Consider the following 14837-nt stretch of genomic DNA (forward strand, 5'->3'; position numbering starts at 1 on the left):
CTTTTCAAGTTTCTAATTGTGATTTGATGCCATTACAATCTTTATATTCTTCTCATAGTATGTGTTGTCTCTTCTTAGTAGTTAGGCAGTAGGAACTCGTTGGCAGTGGACCATTAGAGGTTGATCTCTGTAGCTACAATGTTAATATGCATTTGAGGTGATTTCAAAGGCATAGGGGCAAATTCAAAAGCATTGACTTGTAGAAGAAGGGGTTCTTTAAGGGCTTGAGTGTGATAATGCATGATTTACCTACATAATACAATATAATGATTATATAAGATTTATATACAAGTTTATAATAGCTTGAGAGCTTACAAAGTAGTGTCATTAAGATTTGGAGAAGAGAGGAGAGGAGATGATGATTAAGATGGAGAATATGAAGATTAAGATGGTGAAGATGGTTAGGCTCTCCCTCGGAGTCTCTCTCAATTTGGACCACGGTACCAAGAAGGGGAATATGACCCTATGAAGCTTAAGGAGGAAGTGATTATATGGTCATGGGAGGGATGAGGTCAAGGCGAATTATCTTATAAAAAAAGAATTATTTTCTCAATAGCAAGGTCTATTTTTGTGCCAAGCTAATCTGTTTGAGCCTTTTTTTTGTCAACCACCTATGAGAGAAAGAGGAAATGCAATCTGCATAGATGAGGACATCTTCCAAGAATGTAGGGAACCTGGCCTCATGACTATCAAATAGTAAGTTTAGAACATGGTACAACCTTGCAGTTTTGAGAACTTTCTTCTTCCTCTTTGTCTTTTGTCTTGGACCTTTTGATCAGTGTCATGATTATTTCTTCCATATTGATTAGCGTTACTACACTCTTATCCTAATCTTTTGCATTTACAATATTGGGGGCCCTACTTTATCCTTAATATTCCTAGCATAATCATCTCTTCCACTCGAAACATTCTATCCCCTAGAGATACATATCCCCTCTTCTAGGTAAGGATAGTTGTTATGAAGATGACCAACCTCTCCATGTCTCCTTCATGGTTTTTCCATACATGAAACTTTAGATCTTGAAATTACTTAGTGATAGCTTCAATCATGTCTATCACCAAAACTTCCTATGTTTGCCAATTTCGCACCAGAGCTATGTGATTACAAACAAGATCTTGTATTGTAGAAGAGTTATCAACTAGTTATTCAATGCTTAATCATCCCAATCTAAGCATCTTCCCTATCTTCTTGCTAGTAACCTTCAATGCATGGTCATATGTATTTGGTTTCTTTACTTCCACTTTAAGATAAAGTAGGGGCTCTCATGGTGGTGATGAACAAGTCCTTCTTGAACATTTTGGGTAACCTTTCTTCTACTAATGCCTTTATCCATTGATACTAAAGGTATGATTTTCGAAGTATAATTTTCTTCTAAGCATTCTCACATAACATCATCATCGTTAGCCACTACATTGATAGGTCCAAGATCTTCTGCAATACGCTTGATCTTTAATGTATAGTTATTGATGGACAATTTCTCTTTTTTAACTTGATTTTTGCTCGAACTTGAGTTGCAGCTTTCTTGCTTTTGTGTTTTCCTCAAACAACCTTGCCAAAGTCTTCCAAGCAATAATGGGGTTTCAAATTCTTATAAATAGTCCATCATACTATATGTCATACTCACACATAGTCCACTTATCACTTTATGTCTATTCGCAATTCCTCTTAGATTTTGTCCATTTTACAGAGTATTTCATTGAGGAAATTCGAGTTCCAATGAACCTATCTCCTTTAGTGTAACTCCAAATGCCTTTGTCCTTGAAAAAATTTGTCATCATCAACATCCATGTAGGATAATTGTGCTTATCAAGCTTCTCATTGAAAATATAGTTAAAATTTTTAGATATTTGATAAGTGGGAAGGGCAAGAAGTGAGTTTTTTGAGTGAGCCTTTTTTGGCACCCCTCTATTCTTATTTGATATAGTTCACTTATTCCACCCTTAGATGTACCCACCTCCACTTCTGCTTCCACCACCACCACTTTCACCACCACCTCCACTCTTTATCTCTCTCTTCCTCCCCTCTCTCTCTACATGTAAGTAGCTCATTCTCTCCATCTCTCTTGTGTTCTCTCCTCTCACACAGCACACACACACACACACACACACACTCTCTCTCTCTCTCTCTCTCTCTCTCTCTCTCTCTCTCTCTCTCTCTCTCTCTCTCTCTCTCTCTCTCTCTCGCCATTCCCTCTCTATCTCTTTCAAACAACCTTCTTTGTCTCTCATTCTCTCTCTGTCTCTCTACCTGTGAATTATTCTCTCTCTCTCTCAACCTAAAAATAATTTATGCTAGCACTCTGGATTGATAGAATCTGTATTATATTGTATCATGAAAGTGTTGCAATAAATAGTGATCTCTCTCTCTCTCTCTCTCTCTCTCTCTCTCTCTCTCTCTCTCTCTCTCTCTCTCTCTCATTCATTTGCAATATGGAAACATTTGTGCAAGCATTCGAGATCGATAGAGCTTGTATTACATTGGATTGTGATATGTGTTGCAACAAACAATTCTCTCTTTACTAGGTGTGTATGTGTGTAGTTTGCAATACAAAAACATTTGTGCGAGTACTCTAGGTTTGATAGAACTTGTATTGCATTGGATTATGACATGTGTTGCAATAAAAAGTTTTCTCTTTATTTATAAATATTTCTTTCTCTCTCTCATTTACAATACAAAACAATTTTTGCAAGTAATCTGGATCCATATTTGTATTACATTGAGCTTTGGCAAGTGTATGATTATTCCACAAATTAAGAGACAATGATAGTAAAAGATTACCATAAATTTGATCATGGCTAACCAAGTGATGTATGCATATATTTTCTCAACAAAATGAAATGAATTTGATCTAAGAATTAGCATAGTCTTTAATTTGCTTGTAAACACCATGGGTGACATTGGAAATGTTCTTTTACTTCCAAATATGAGATGCAAGTTCTCTTCGCGGTAAGTATGGATTGGTTTATAAATATATTTATATTTGTATCCATTCCAAACACTTACTAAATATTTTTCTTTATACATGGCTCTAGTGACCTCATTAAACATTGATTAAAAATACAAAACCCTTTATTAAAGTTTGCATATTTTTGGATTATTTATTGTGGTGGTAGGAAGGGATAGTGATTGGTGAAAATAAGCATAAACTCAATACTCAATCAATATACTTAATGTGAGAGAGAGAGAGAGAGAGAGAGAGAGAGAGAGAGAGAGAGAGAGACAGAGAGAGAGAGTATCATCTTGATCTCTCATTGTACATGTCTTTGCTAACTTGCCATCATGTTACTATAATATTAATATTCATAGGATATAAAATATAGTTATACTTCTTTGAAATAATCATATGTGCATATCAAAAATATATTCTAGACATTTTGAACGCAAGGAATTTCAATTGGAAGGTTAGACTCAATGGAGAAGAGAGGGAAGAGAGAAAGAGAAAACCTTTTGGTGTGAGAGAGAGGACATAAAAACAATTATTGATAAGAAACATGAGAGAGGTATCTTTTAAAATATCATTGATAAGAGAGAAGAGAAAGTAGTTTGAAAAGTACTTTGGATAGAGATGTACATTTTTTAATTTAACATTTACTATATTATAGGAGACAATGCTAGAAATTTTTAAAGGACAAGAAGGGGGCACAATAAAAACAATCTTTATAGATGAGAGATAAGAGAGGTGTCTTTTAAAAAATCATTGATAATTTTCTAGCACTCTATCTTATAATGCTACCTTAGACCCTCTCCTACATTAATAGCTTTCGATCTTTATCCACACACACACACACATTCTCTCTCTCTCTCTCTCTCTCTCTATCTATATATATATATATATATATATATAGCAACTCTCTTCTATAATACCACAATACTAACTTTGGGCTTCTCCCATATTAATAGCTTTGGACCTTCATCAAAATACACACGCACGTCCCCTCTCTCTCTATATGTGTGTGTGTGGCTTTAAAAAATTCGAGCAACTTTCTCTTGCAATACTACATTTGGGCCTTTGCTACACATTAATAGCTAATTAGGATCTTTATCAACTCTCTCTCTCTCTCTCTCTCTCTCTCTCTCTCTCTCCAACTTGTGATCAAATTTCTCTATTTAAAAGTTTTTTGCCGAAGTACAATAAGACTAAAAAGTAATATTTTGATTATAATTTTAATCATATAAAATATTTTAAATATTTGATAAGGTCTTCTTCTTTCCACATACATAATGCAAAGAGAATAGCCATTTAAATATATTATGTTAATTTTTAGTTCTCTATATTACGAGAAGTATTTTTTTCAAAAGAGAGGATTGTTTTTTATTCATAAGGTCCAAACATTTCAATATAGTTCATCCACAAAGTCTCAATCTACTATGTCTCACATTAAAACATATTGTAAATACACACAAATATGATATTCTTAGCTAATAATTATTTTTTCTTCTTTCTAATTAGACATTATTTTAAAACTCTCTCTCCTCTTCTCTCTCATCAATATGTATGTATGTATGTATGTATGTATGTATGTCTTCTCACTTTCTCTCTTGATCCTATTGAGTCCTAATTGATGTGAGAGAGAGAGAGAGAGAGAGAGAGAGAGAGAGAGAGAGAGAGAGAGAGTGTGTGTGTGTGTGTGTGTGTGTGTGTGAGTTGTGAGAGATATATATAGTGAGAAATGAAAATAAGGGCCACACACACACACACACACACATTTATACGCATAGAGAGAGAGACATGTACATACATGTATTACTTAATTTATTGCTTGGTTAATAAATTAATTACCAATCAATTTTTGGTTAATTGCTAAATAGAAATATAAAGAGAGGGGGAGAGAGACAAAGATAAATGAGAAAATGAGAAAATGAGACAAAACGAGAGAGAGAGAGAGAGAGAGAGAGAGAGAGATTATATAACTTGCTCTGAATTTTTCTTCCGTCGAGAAGGGGATCACTAGCAACCCATCAAGAAGAGGATTGCTAGCAATCCCCTTGCGAGATGTTTTTTTTTTTCCACAAGTTTTCTTCATCCTTTCTTTGAGGGGACTTGTGAAATTTTCTTTTGCCAAATAAGGGGTTACTAGCAACCCATTTTGGCTAAAAACGTTTTCACAAGTCCTCTCAATTTCTTTTTCATTGAATAGGGGACTGTTGGCAACAAATTCTTAGCTAATAAAAATGATGCTAGGAGGTATATTCCATGGTGGATTCCGTAAAATTATATTTATTTGATGGGGCTTGTACACAAGGTGGATTCCTTGTGCGAAAGGACGCTTGTTCTTTTCGAGCATCACGTTAATTTAATGTGCAAGTGGGTGATTCCATAGCAGGTGATTCCATAAAATACATATTTAAATTAATGGACGTTTATGAGTTTAGAGTGCACACTCGTATTAAATTAAGGTTAGGATAGAGTTCTAGTCTATTTATTTATTTTGTAGCTAAAGACTACTAGGTATTCACTTTTGTCGATTTGATTTTATTATTTTTAACAATTGTGAATGCTTCAGTTTGATGTGTAGAGCAGGTAGCGGTGGCACTGGAAAGCACTGGGCGATAGCATGTATTCAAGTTATTTAGAAGAAATTATCATTTTTGATGGGCATGTACCTTAGGCATTTATTTATTGAAGCGCTTGACATATATTTATTATTTTGTATGCGCATGTGCGCACGATTTAATATTCATTATTGGTCATTGTATTTGGGCACAACCCGACTCTTAGGGTGCCCAACCACTTTACTTTTTATTTGGACAAAGGCAAACACAAAAAGCTAAAGCATGCTAATTGTAAATTTGGGTTATTTTTTAGCTTGGAGATAAATAAAATATAAAAAACATGCTTTGTGGAGCACTCACACAAGGCATAGGGGGAGATTGTACCCAATTGGTCTTCTTGCTTCATGTCGTGCAAGTCTATTCTCTTGGATTTTGAGCAAAAAGTAGAGTTATTTGTTCTTGGGGACCTTCCGACACTCGCTATATACACATACGGTGTCGTACTGCTGCGCATCCGAGGTGTGGAATCCACCAAAAAGTTGTGTGTGTGACATTTGTTATTTTGTACATACTTAGTTGTTACGTTTGCATTTTTGTTCTACGTGGGCAGTATAGTGGAGGTGGGGAGAGCACATTTTCAAACAAGTCAGCGACGGTTCACTGTTCTTGATGCCCCGGGACATAAGAGCTATGTACCAAACATGATTAGCGGTGCTTCACAAGTGGATGTTGGTGTTCTGGTAATATCTATAAGAAAAGGTGAATTTGAGACTGGTTTTGAGCGAGGTGGACAGACTTGAGAACATGCTCAATTGGCAAAGACCTTAGGAGTAGCTAAGCTAATCGTGGTGGTCAATAAAATGGATGATCCATCTATGCCGTGGTCTAAAGACAGATTTGATGAGATAGAGAAAAAAAATGGGACCATTTTTTAAATCGTGCAGCTATAATGTTAAGAGGGATGTAGTGTTTCTCCCTATATCTAGTCTCTTGGGTTTCAACATGAAAGACAGGGTGCCAAAAACTACATGCCCTTGGTGGGACGGACCCTATTTTTTTGAGGCCTTGGATACAATTGAGATCCCACTTAGGGATCCAAAAGCTCCATTTAGGATGCCACTTATAGACAAATTCAAAGACATAGGAATAGTTGTGATAGGGAAAATAGAATCAAGGACAGTAAGGCGAGGTGACAATCTGTTTATCATGCCAAATAAGGTCCATGTGAAAGTTGTCACAATAATGAGAGAGGCTAATGAGGTCAGAGTTGCCAAATCAGGGGAGAACCTTCGGATCAGATTGTCTGGCATAAAAGAGACTGATGTATCACCTGGTTTTGTTCTGTCAAGTAGAGCTTGGCCTATTCCCTCTTTAGTGGAGTTTGATGCCCAGTTGCAAATTTTAGAGCTGTTGGATCACAAGGAAATTTTTACTGCTGGCTACAAAGCTGTTCTTCATATACATGCGGTTGTGGAAGAGTGTAAAATTATTGAGCTTCTACACCAGATCGACCCCAAGACAAAGAAAGCTATTAAAAAGAAAGTGTTGTTTGTTAAAAGTGGAGCGGTGGTAGTGGCTCGTATTCAGGTAAATGAGCTAATCTGTGTGGAACTCTTTGATGACTTTCCACAATTGGGACGCTTTACTCTTCGTGATGAAGGGAAAACTGTGGCAATCGGTAAGGTGGTAAACCTCAGAGGAGTCTTCTGTCCAAGCTTGCTTTTTCTGAGCGCAGTATATCGAACCTGAAGAAAAAGCAAGGAAAAAGGGAGTGAGAGTGGCCGCTTTTGGAGAAACAAAGGATGGGAAAAAGAAAAGCTTATGGGGGTTCGATAGAACCAGGGGCCACGGTTAACCAAGCCGACAGATTATTCTCGCTTGCAGGGCTGGGGCTGATGGTGTAGGACTTATGCATGTGACACTGCTGTCCATGCAACTTGCCTACATATGAGGCATGGCAGGCCCTGCACAGAGACCTTGCTACTCGATGAATCTCTTTCTCAGATTCTGTTCGTTGCACCGTGTAATTTTTTTACAGTGATGATGGATGGGTAGCTTACAATGCAATAATAGATGCATAACCTCTTATATTCTTTTAAAAGTTTGTCATGCTTTTATGTTTTTAAGTTGTGATAATTGATCAAGGTGTTTTCCTTTCGTTGCACTTCTTTATTAGATGTAGGCTATAAGTTGGGATAGTGTTTGGATGGTGTTTTTTGAAGATTCTATGGAAGATCAAGTTGAGCTATATTTTGAACTTATATTCTCTTTTTCCTAGGTCACTGAAGCTCCCTGATTAAGTGTAGGGATATGTTAAGGGTTGAAATAACTTAATTTTTAGGCTACTTTTTGTTATTTTTGAGGATTGAATGGTTGATTTTGATGGATTTTATATAATGATTAGTTCTTCTGGAAGTGTTTAAGAGTTTTTTGGATAAGATTGATTATAAACGTCTATTAATTTAAATATGTATTTTGCGGAATCACCCGCTATGGGATCACCCACTTGTACATTAAATTAATAAGACATCCAAAAAGGACAAGTGTCCCCATCAACTTTTCGCACAAGGAATCCACCTTGTGTATGAGCCCCGACAATAAATAAAATTTTATAGAATCCACCGCAAAACCTCACGGAATCCACCGTGGAATTTGCCTCCTGGAATCATATCCCCGGGTGGGATAGCAATTGTCCTCAATTGCTATTAGCTCAATGTGGAGCTAGTAGTGTGGGGTATGCACTTAGGTCTTGAGCGTGCATCCATTGGGCCTCTTCAACAAGATGATTTTTAAACTTAACCAAATATCTAGAATATCTACGACCAGTTCTAGTGGTCATAAAGTCAGTATCTAGAATAGTTTTAGGTCCAAGGATTTCAGTTTCTTCTTCTAGCAAAGGAGGGTTATACATGGTGTACAGGTAATTGTCCTCTAAAAGGTCGTAATAAACTGATATGAAAAGTGTTGTGAATTTTCCAATGTTGTGGTAATTCTAGTTTAAATGCATTGTCATTGATTTTGTGAATGATCTTGGAAGGTCCATAAAATCTAGGGGCTAATTTTACAACAAGGTGTTTGTCAACACTTTGTAATCTTCGCTTTTCAATTCGTAACCAAACATAATCATCAACTTTGAAACTCATAGCTTTTCTTTTCTTGTTGGCTTGTTTTTGGATGATTGCTAGGCTTTGGCAATCATATCTTTAACCTCATAAAAAATGATAGCATGCATGTTAGCAATATAATGAGCAGCTTGAACTTTGTTTGACAATGATGTAATAGGTGTAGGTAATCTATATCCATAAATAATTTCAAATGGTGCTTTGTGTATAGCAGTATGTGGTGTGTTATTATATGCAAACTGAAGTAAATGTAAATGTCTATCCCATGTTTGTGGTTTTAAAATTGTGTATGTATGCAAAAGATCTAAAATGGTACCGTTAGTAGCCTCTGTTTGGCCATTTGTTTCAAGATGAAATGCAGATGAAAAGTCAATCTTTGTTCCTAAGTTCGCAAACAAAGTAATCCAAAAATTATTGCAAAATCTAGAATCATGATCAGAAATAATAACTTTTGGCAAACCATGACTAGTGAAAACAGTTTTCAAGAATAATTGAGCAACTTGAGATGTAGTTAATGTTTTCTTGCATGGAATAAAATATGCTTGTTTGCTAAACCTATCAATAATAGTCCAAATCATGTCATGATTAGCTTTAGTATTAGGCAAACCAGTGATAAAATCCATTGAAATCTGTTCCCATGGTCGTTTTGGAATTGGTAAAGGCATTAATAAACCATATTGTTTACCATGGTGTCTTTTAACTCTTTGACAAATTAAGCATTCAGATACAAAGTTACATACATCAGTTTCCATGTGTGGCCAATAAAAATCTTCAATTAGTGTACACAAAGTAGAAATAATTCCTCTATGGCCTTGGTATGGGGGACAATGAATTTCATGCAAAACAAATGATTGAAATGGAACAGTCACACATAATCTTTTTCTCATAAAACATAAATCCATCAGTGTAAGACAATGAATCAATAGGAATCCAATTATTTGCAACTAGTTTATTCCAATCAGCTTGAAAAGTAGGGTCTTGGTCATAAGTGTTTTTCATAGGAAGAAGAGAGTCAAAAGATATCACAGAATCCTAGTTGTCACGTGGTTATGAGTCCTCCTCATCCTCTGCAACCATATCCTTTGCTTCTTCATCTTCCTAGCTAGCCCCTGTATCATGGCCACCATTTTCTTCCAATTCTGGAAACTCATAGGCATTAGATTCCTGCCTCTTGAATAATTTGATTATTTTCCTTCCTACTAGAAGTTTTATGCCTGTCCCATCCAACTCATTTAATGCATAAGTAGCATTATCAAACACATGTCTTACCACATAGGGTCCGAACCATCTTTTGGAAACTTTACGCATGGCACTATGCTGGTTGTCTAAACTGCTATCATAAACCAATAACCAATCCCCATCTTGTATGGTTCTTGGCCTCAATTTGTGTCTTTTGTTGAACCGTTTCTTGTTATGTATCCTTGCTTCCCTTAACTTTGCAATTGCTGCCTCTATGTCTTTTGACTTTCTTTCCAACTGTCTAGTGCGTATGGCCAACAATTCCTCTCAATTCAACTCCTCTTCCCAAGGTAGCACACTCCATGTGAGTGTCATCTCTTCTATTAGCATGATAGGTTTTTGACCATCATCAATTTAGCAAGCATATATCCTATAACATCACTATTTGTTGTTCTATCAGCCCACAAAGCATAAGGGAGCAATTGTGCTTACTCTTTTACCTTCTCTCCACATGTTTTTGCCAATGCCTTCACAATAGATGGATGACCTCTTTCACTTTTTCCATTTCCTTACGGGTTATAGGCTGAATTTAAAGCAAGCTTTATTCCCAACCGTGCAAAGAAATCATGAGCCTCATCTGCATCTGGCTCACCCCTATCTGTTGTAATTTTTCCCACATAGTCATACCAATAAAAGATCTCTTCTAAGAGAAAAGTTCACATGGCATTTGTTGTCTTAGTATGTAGAGCTCTCCCTTCCACTTGATTAGTCAAGTCTTCATGGGCAAGCATAAGATATCTCATTTGCCAAAGACCTATAGACATCATGACTAAATCCACCACCCACTTAAGATGAAGAGACAATGGATATGTGGGTGCAATCCATCCCGATGTCTCATAGATGAATACATTTGACATGTCATACATGTTTCCACAAAGTGAGAAACATCCTTATACATACCCTGCCACCAATATCTTTCTTTGATCTTTGCAAAAGTACCCCAAACACCTCTATAGCCAGTCCATAAGCTTTCATGAAATTCTTGCATAACATTTACTTGTGAAGCTCTATCACCCAAAACTCACAATGGCATACCTTGTTTCTTTTTAGCATGTTTCCATAAGTATCCATCTTTTAAGAAAAACCCATAGGATTTCCTCTTGATCTTCTTAAACTCCTCCTCTGACCATTCATCTCTCTTTGTTAATGTATTGAGGTATTGACCAAATTTCATCCACTCTCCTACATATTTGTCTTCCATAAACACTTCCACACAAGATACAAAACATCTAAAGTGTCTTCTCTTTGTCATCCAATCTTCTGTTAATGCTGTAACAATACCTTGCATTGCTAAGTTCACTCTTACAACATCATTTTCAGCCGCAAGAAAGTCATCTTATTCCTCCTCATCCATCATCCCATCTTCATTCTCATGGCATGCTCGAGATAACATGTCTACCACTGGGTTATCTCTTCCTACAATATGCTGAAGTTTAGTGCTCAAAGATTTGATGTATGCAATCTAGTGGAGCATAGCAATGTTTGAGGTAGCACAACTAGTAATCATATCCAATACTGGCAAACAATCAGTCTCAATGACTACGTCTCAAGGACTACATGAGCACCCATAAAATACTCCTTATCATATTTAAGGATTGTCACAATTCCCCATATTTCTTACTTGTGGATACCTTCTCTGTCGTTTAGTCAATACTTTAGCACTAAAGCAAATTGCATATCTTTTCCCTTCCTCATCATCTTGCCCAATTGCCCATCCAATCCCGATTGGGCTTATATCAACAATAATAGTGATAGGCTTTCCATGTGAATAGTCAGTATTTCTCAATGTAGGAGCATATTTTAAGAGCTGCTTCAATTTCTTCATTGCTTTCTGATGCTTCCTTTGCTAATGAAATCTCCGACCTTTCCCCAAAAAAGTTGAATCTTGCTTCGTCATATTTCTTCCTTCTTTCATGCATCTCCTTCAGAGAGAAAATATCTTCTATATGATGGTTCTTCCTTAAATAATACGAAGAGAAGGCTCCAGGAATGGTTGGTTTCAGGTACATTCAATGGCTAAATGTCTCGTTTGATGGCACTTCCCACACCATGTATTAGATCGCATCACATCTCTCCCACCTCCCGTAGGACTTGATATGTTGGTGGTATTCACTTTCAACGTCTACAATTGTTCTGTAATCATGTCCATCAACTCCTTCTTGATACTTGCAATACTTGTAGTAGCATTTTGGAAAGCTTCTATAATCAGTGCATAAATTGGTTGGATTGATCCAGAGGGTTCTTAGTCCTGATTCTGATTCATAGCTCCTATTGAGATTGGGGGTTGTTGGTTCCAGTTGGTACTATTCCACTGTTGTTAAGTTGCCATCGGGGGAATTGTTTGAGGCCACTGTTGTTGTGATTGAACCATCATTGGAGGTATTGTCATCTGTAGCCCCACTGTGGATTTGGTACACTATATCACGATGATGTTTGCATCTGAGGATAGGGGTAGGGAACTGTCCTTTGGACTGCATTTGGTGTGTATGCCATTCCTAGCATGGGAGGGAGTAAGACTCCTCTTTCTGAGGTCATCGATAGCCTTGCTTCGACTTCATCATACAGCCTTGCACCTTCCACTACACCTTATAGGTCAACTAGTCTTCTCAATTCCACAAACTTACAAACTTCTGGTTGTAGGCCTCTAAGAAAAACTCCCTTCTAGATTCCTTCATCTAAGTGATGGTTGGTCCATATCTTCAATAATGAATTCCATTCTAGAGACATATGCTTCCACCAGTTCATTAGAGAACTCACTTAAGTTCATGAACTCCTCTTGCATCTATTCTTCAAAACCTTCACACCTAAATTTAGTGAGGAAGGTCAATTTTAGGTCGTTCCATGTGCCAAAAGTTCTTGTTGCTTGTCTTTCATACCACCGAAGAAATGCCATGCCTTTGAAAGTGGTGGGGAATATTTCCAACCAATGATCGGGGGTTCTGGCATTGTTAGCTACACACGTTACCATGAATTTAGTTATATGAAGATCAAGGTGTTCATTATACCCTCCCTTAAACATGGGCAACATGACTACATTTGTTGGTCAATCATCAATATTTCCAAGATAAACCTGACTAGGAAGGGGACCTTAAGTCACCACGGGGACTTTTGTAAAGGGTGTCGCTAGGGCGTCAAAGGAGGATTCTACTGCTAGCTCATTCTTGACTTTGATTTTTACATTCTCTCTTCTCATATACCTCTGGACTCGTTCTAGTTCTTTCCTCTTGATCACATCATTCATTAGGGAGTTAGCTCCACCCAATTTGCCTAGGGCTTCAGTCTCTAGAGGACTCTCTTGCCAAAATTTCTTCTACTTTCTTCTTTTTAATGTCTCTAAATTTAGCTTTCATTCCCCTATAGAGGGGAAGTTATTCAGTTCTAAAGATATCAAAACTAATTCTTTTGAGGATCATTGTGATGCCATCATCATAGTAATGCCAACTTCTGATGGTTTCAATAGTGTATGTTGTGAAGAAAGCTTTGTCTACTAACTTCCAGTGGATTGCTAATTGGACAAAGAGAAGGCTGTCAGTGCACCAAGCATCCCACGTATCTTCTTGTTGAGCATCCATGAATAGATTCCAACTATTTTTCTTCTTGTTCTTGTGAACTTCAACTGACCACGACTCCTAAAGCTTTATCACAATCTCCCACTTGATGATGTCTGGAAACTCTTCAATGAATGCCAAATCTTGCGTGGATGGTCATTCTCTCTTTTTCTACTCTTCAATCTTCCTGCCACATACAATTTTTTACCAAGATGCACATCTCTGTTGCTTCAACAAGGAGAGGAAATAGTCCAGCACATAGAGCTTGCATCTAGATGATAATATATTTCCGCCATTGTGGGATGAACTTGTTGTAGAAAGTGGATTTGACTATGAAAATTTCTAATTCTTTAGTGGTAGAAGGAACTTTGCAAGCATCCATTGAACTCTTCTCCTCTCAATAATGCAATTTTCTTCATTTTCAGCCCCTTTTGATGCTTGTTGATGGTAGTCTTCCCCGACTGCACACCAAAACATGGAGCCCAAGAGGAACAGACCAGGAAAATGGGGATTCTACTGCAAGAAAATATATATTGTATCATCAACATGCATTTTATTTTATATTTTATATGAACACAAACAAGGAAAAGAACACCAAGAACAAGAAATCTTCATGTAGCTTATTCTCCCATGGATTTAACTTGAACAAAATCGATTATCCTCTTCATATTCTTCATAGAATTCATTAAGATACCACAAAAACACAAAATAATACACCACTTTGAATGGAAATCATCACATAACATTCTTCTTCAATAGTTCCATAGCTTTCTCTCACAATCTCTCACTCATAGATACATTATTTTACATAGATTTGACTATCTCTCTCTCTCTCTCTCTCTCTCTCTCTCTCTCTCTCTCATACTCTCTCTCACTAATACAAGGGGATAATCAAGAATAATCATCCAAAACCCCTATTTGTTCATGGATACCCCTCCCAAGAGGTATGTTTGATATGAGAGGTCACTAGAGCAACTATAATTGTAACGTGCCCACTCCTCAAATCGTGAGACACATCTTAGCAGTCCATCGAGAGATATATCTGGAAGACGCCGCCCGGCACTCCCAAGGAATGACACGGGTTTTGCCAACTAGGGTCCCTCGAGTCTGCCCCGCAACGAAACTTATCTGGCCGTTTCCACTAGGATTGACCTGAAGCCCGGGTTCCTAGCCAACATTGTCTATGGTCATAGACCAACTTTTTCCTAACATTTCCCATTAACATTTCCTTTGAGAAAAGCTCTCGGCTAACCAAGATCACCTTTCCGCAGGATAGACCCATTGGTCACATCCACCATGCTTCCCTTGGGGGTTGTTTTAGTTATCTAATTACCTATCACATTATGTTGACGCATAAAAGAAGCTTCCTTAATCAACCCGTTAATCACAGGTTCCTTTACGTAATTTAGGGCACTGACATGAAAGCAAGATAAA

General features: G+C 37.1%; 1 pseudogene; it reads left to right on the plus strand.

Moving 5' to 3' along the window:
* The first annotated feature begins 2888 nt into the window (after positions 1 to 2888).
* On the plus strand, positions 2889 to 7243 carry LOC148024729 (eukaryotic peptide chain release factor GTP-binding subunit-like; annotated as a pseudogene).
* Positions 7244 to 14837: the final 7594 nt, after the last annotated feature.

This window comes from Lygodium microphyllum, chromosome 15 (assembly GCF_053477565.2).
Source record: "Lygodium microphyllum isolate KBCC chromosome 15, Lygodium_microphyllum_v1.1.10, whole genome shotgun sequence".
In the NCBI taxonomy this organism is placed as follows: Eukaryota; Viridiplantae; Streptophyta; class Polypodiopsida; order Schizaeales; family Lygodiaceae; genus Lygodium; species Lygodium microphyllum.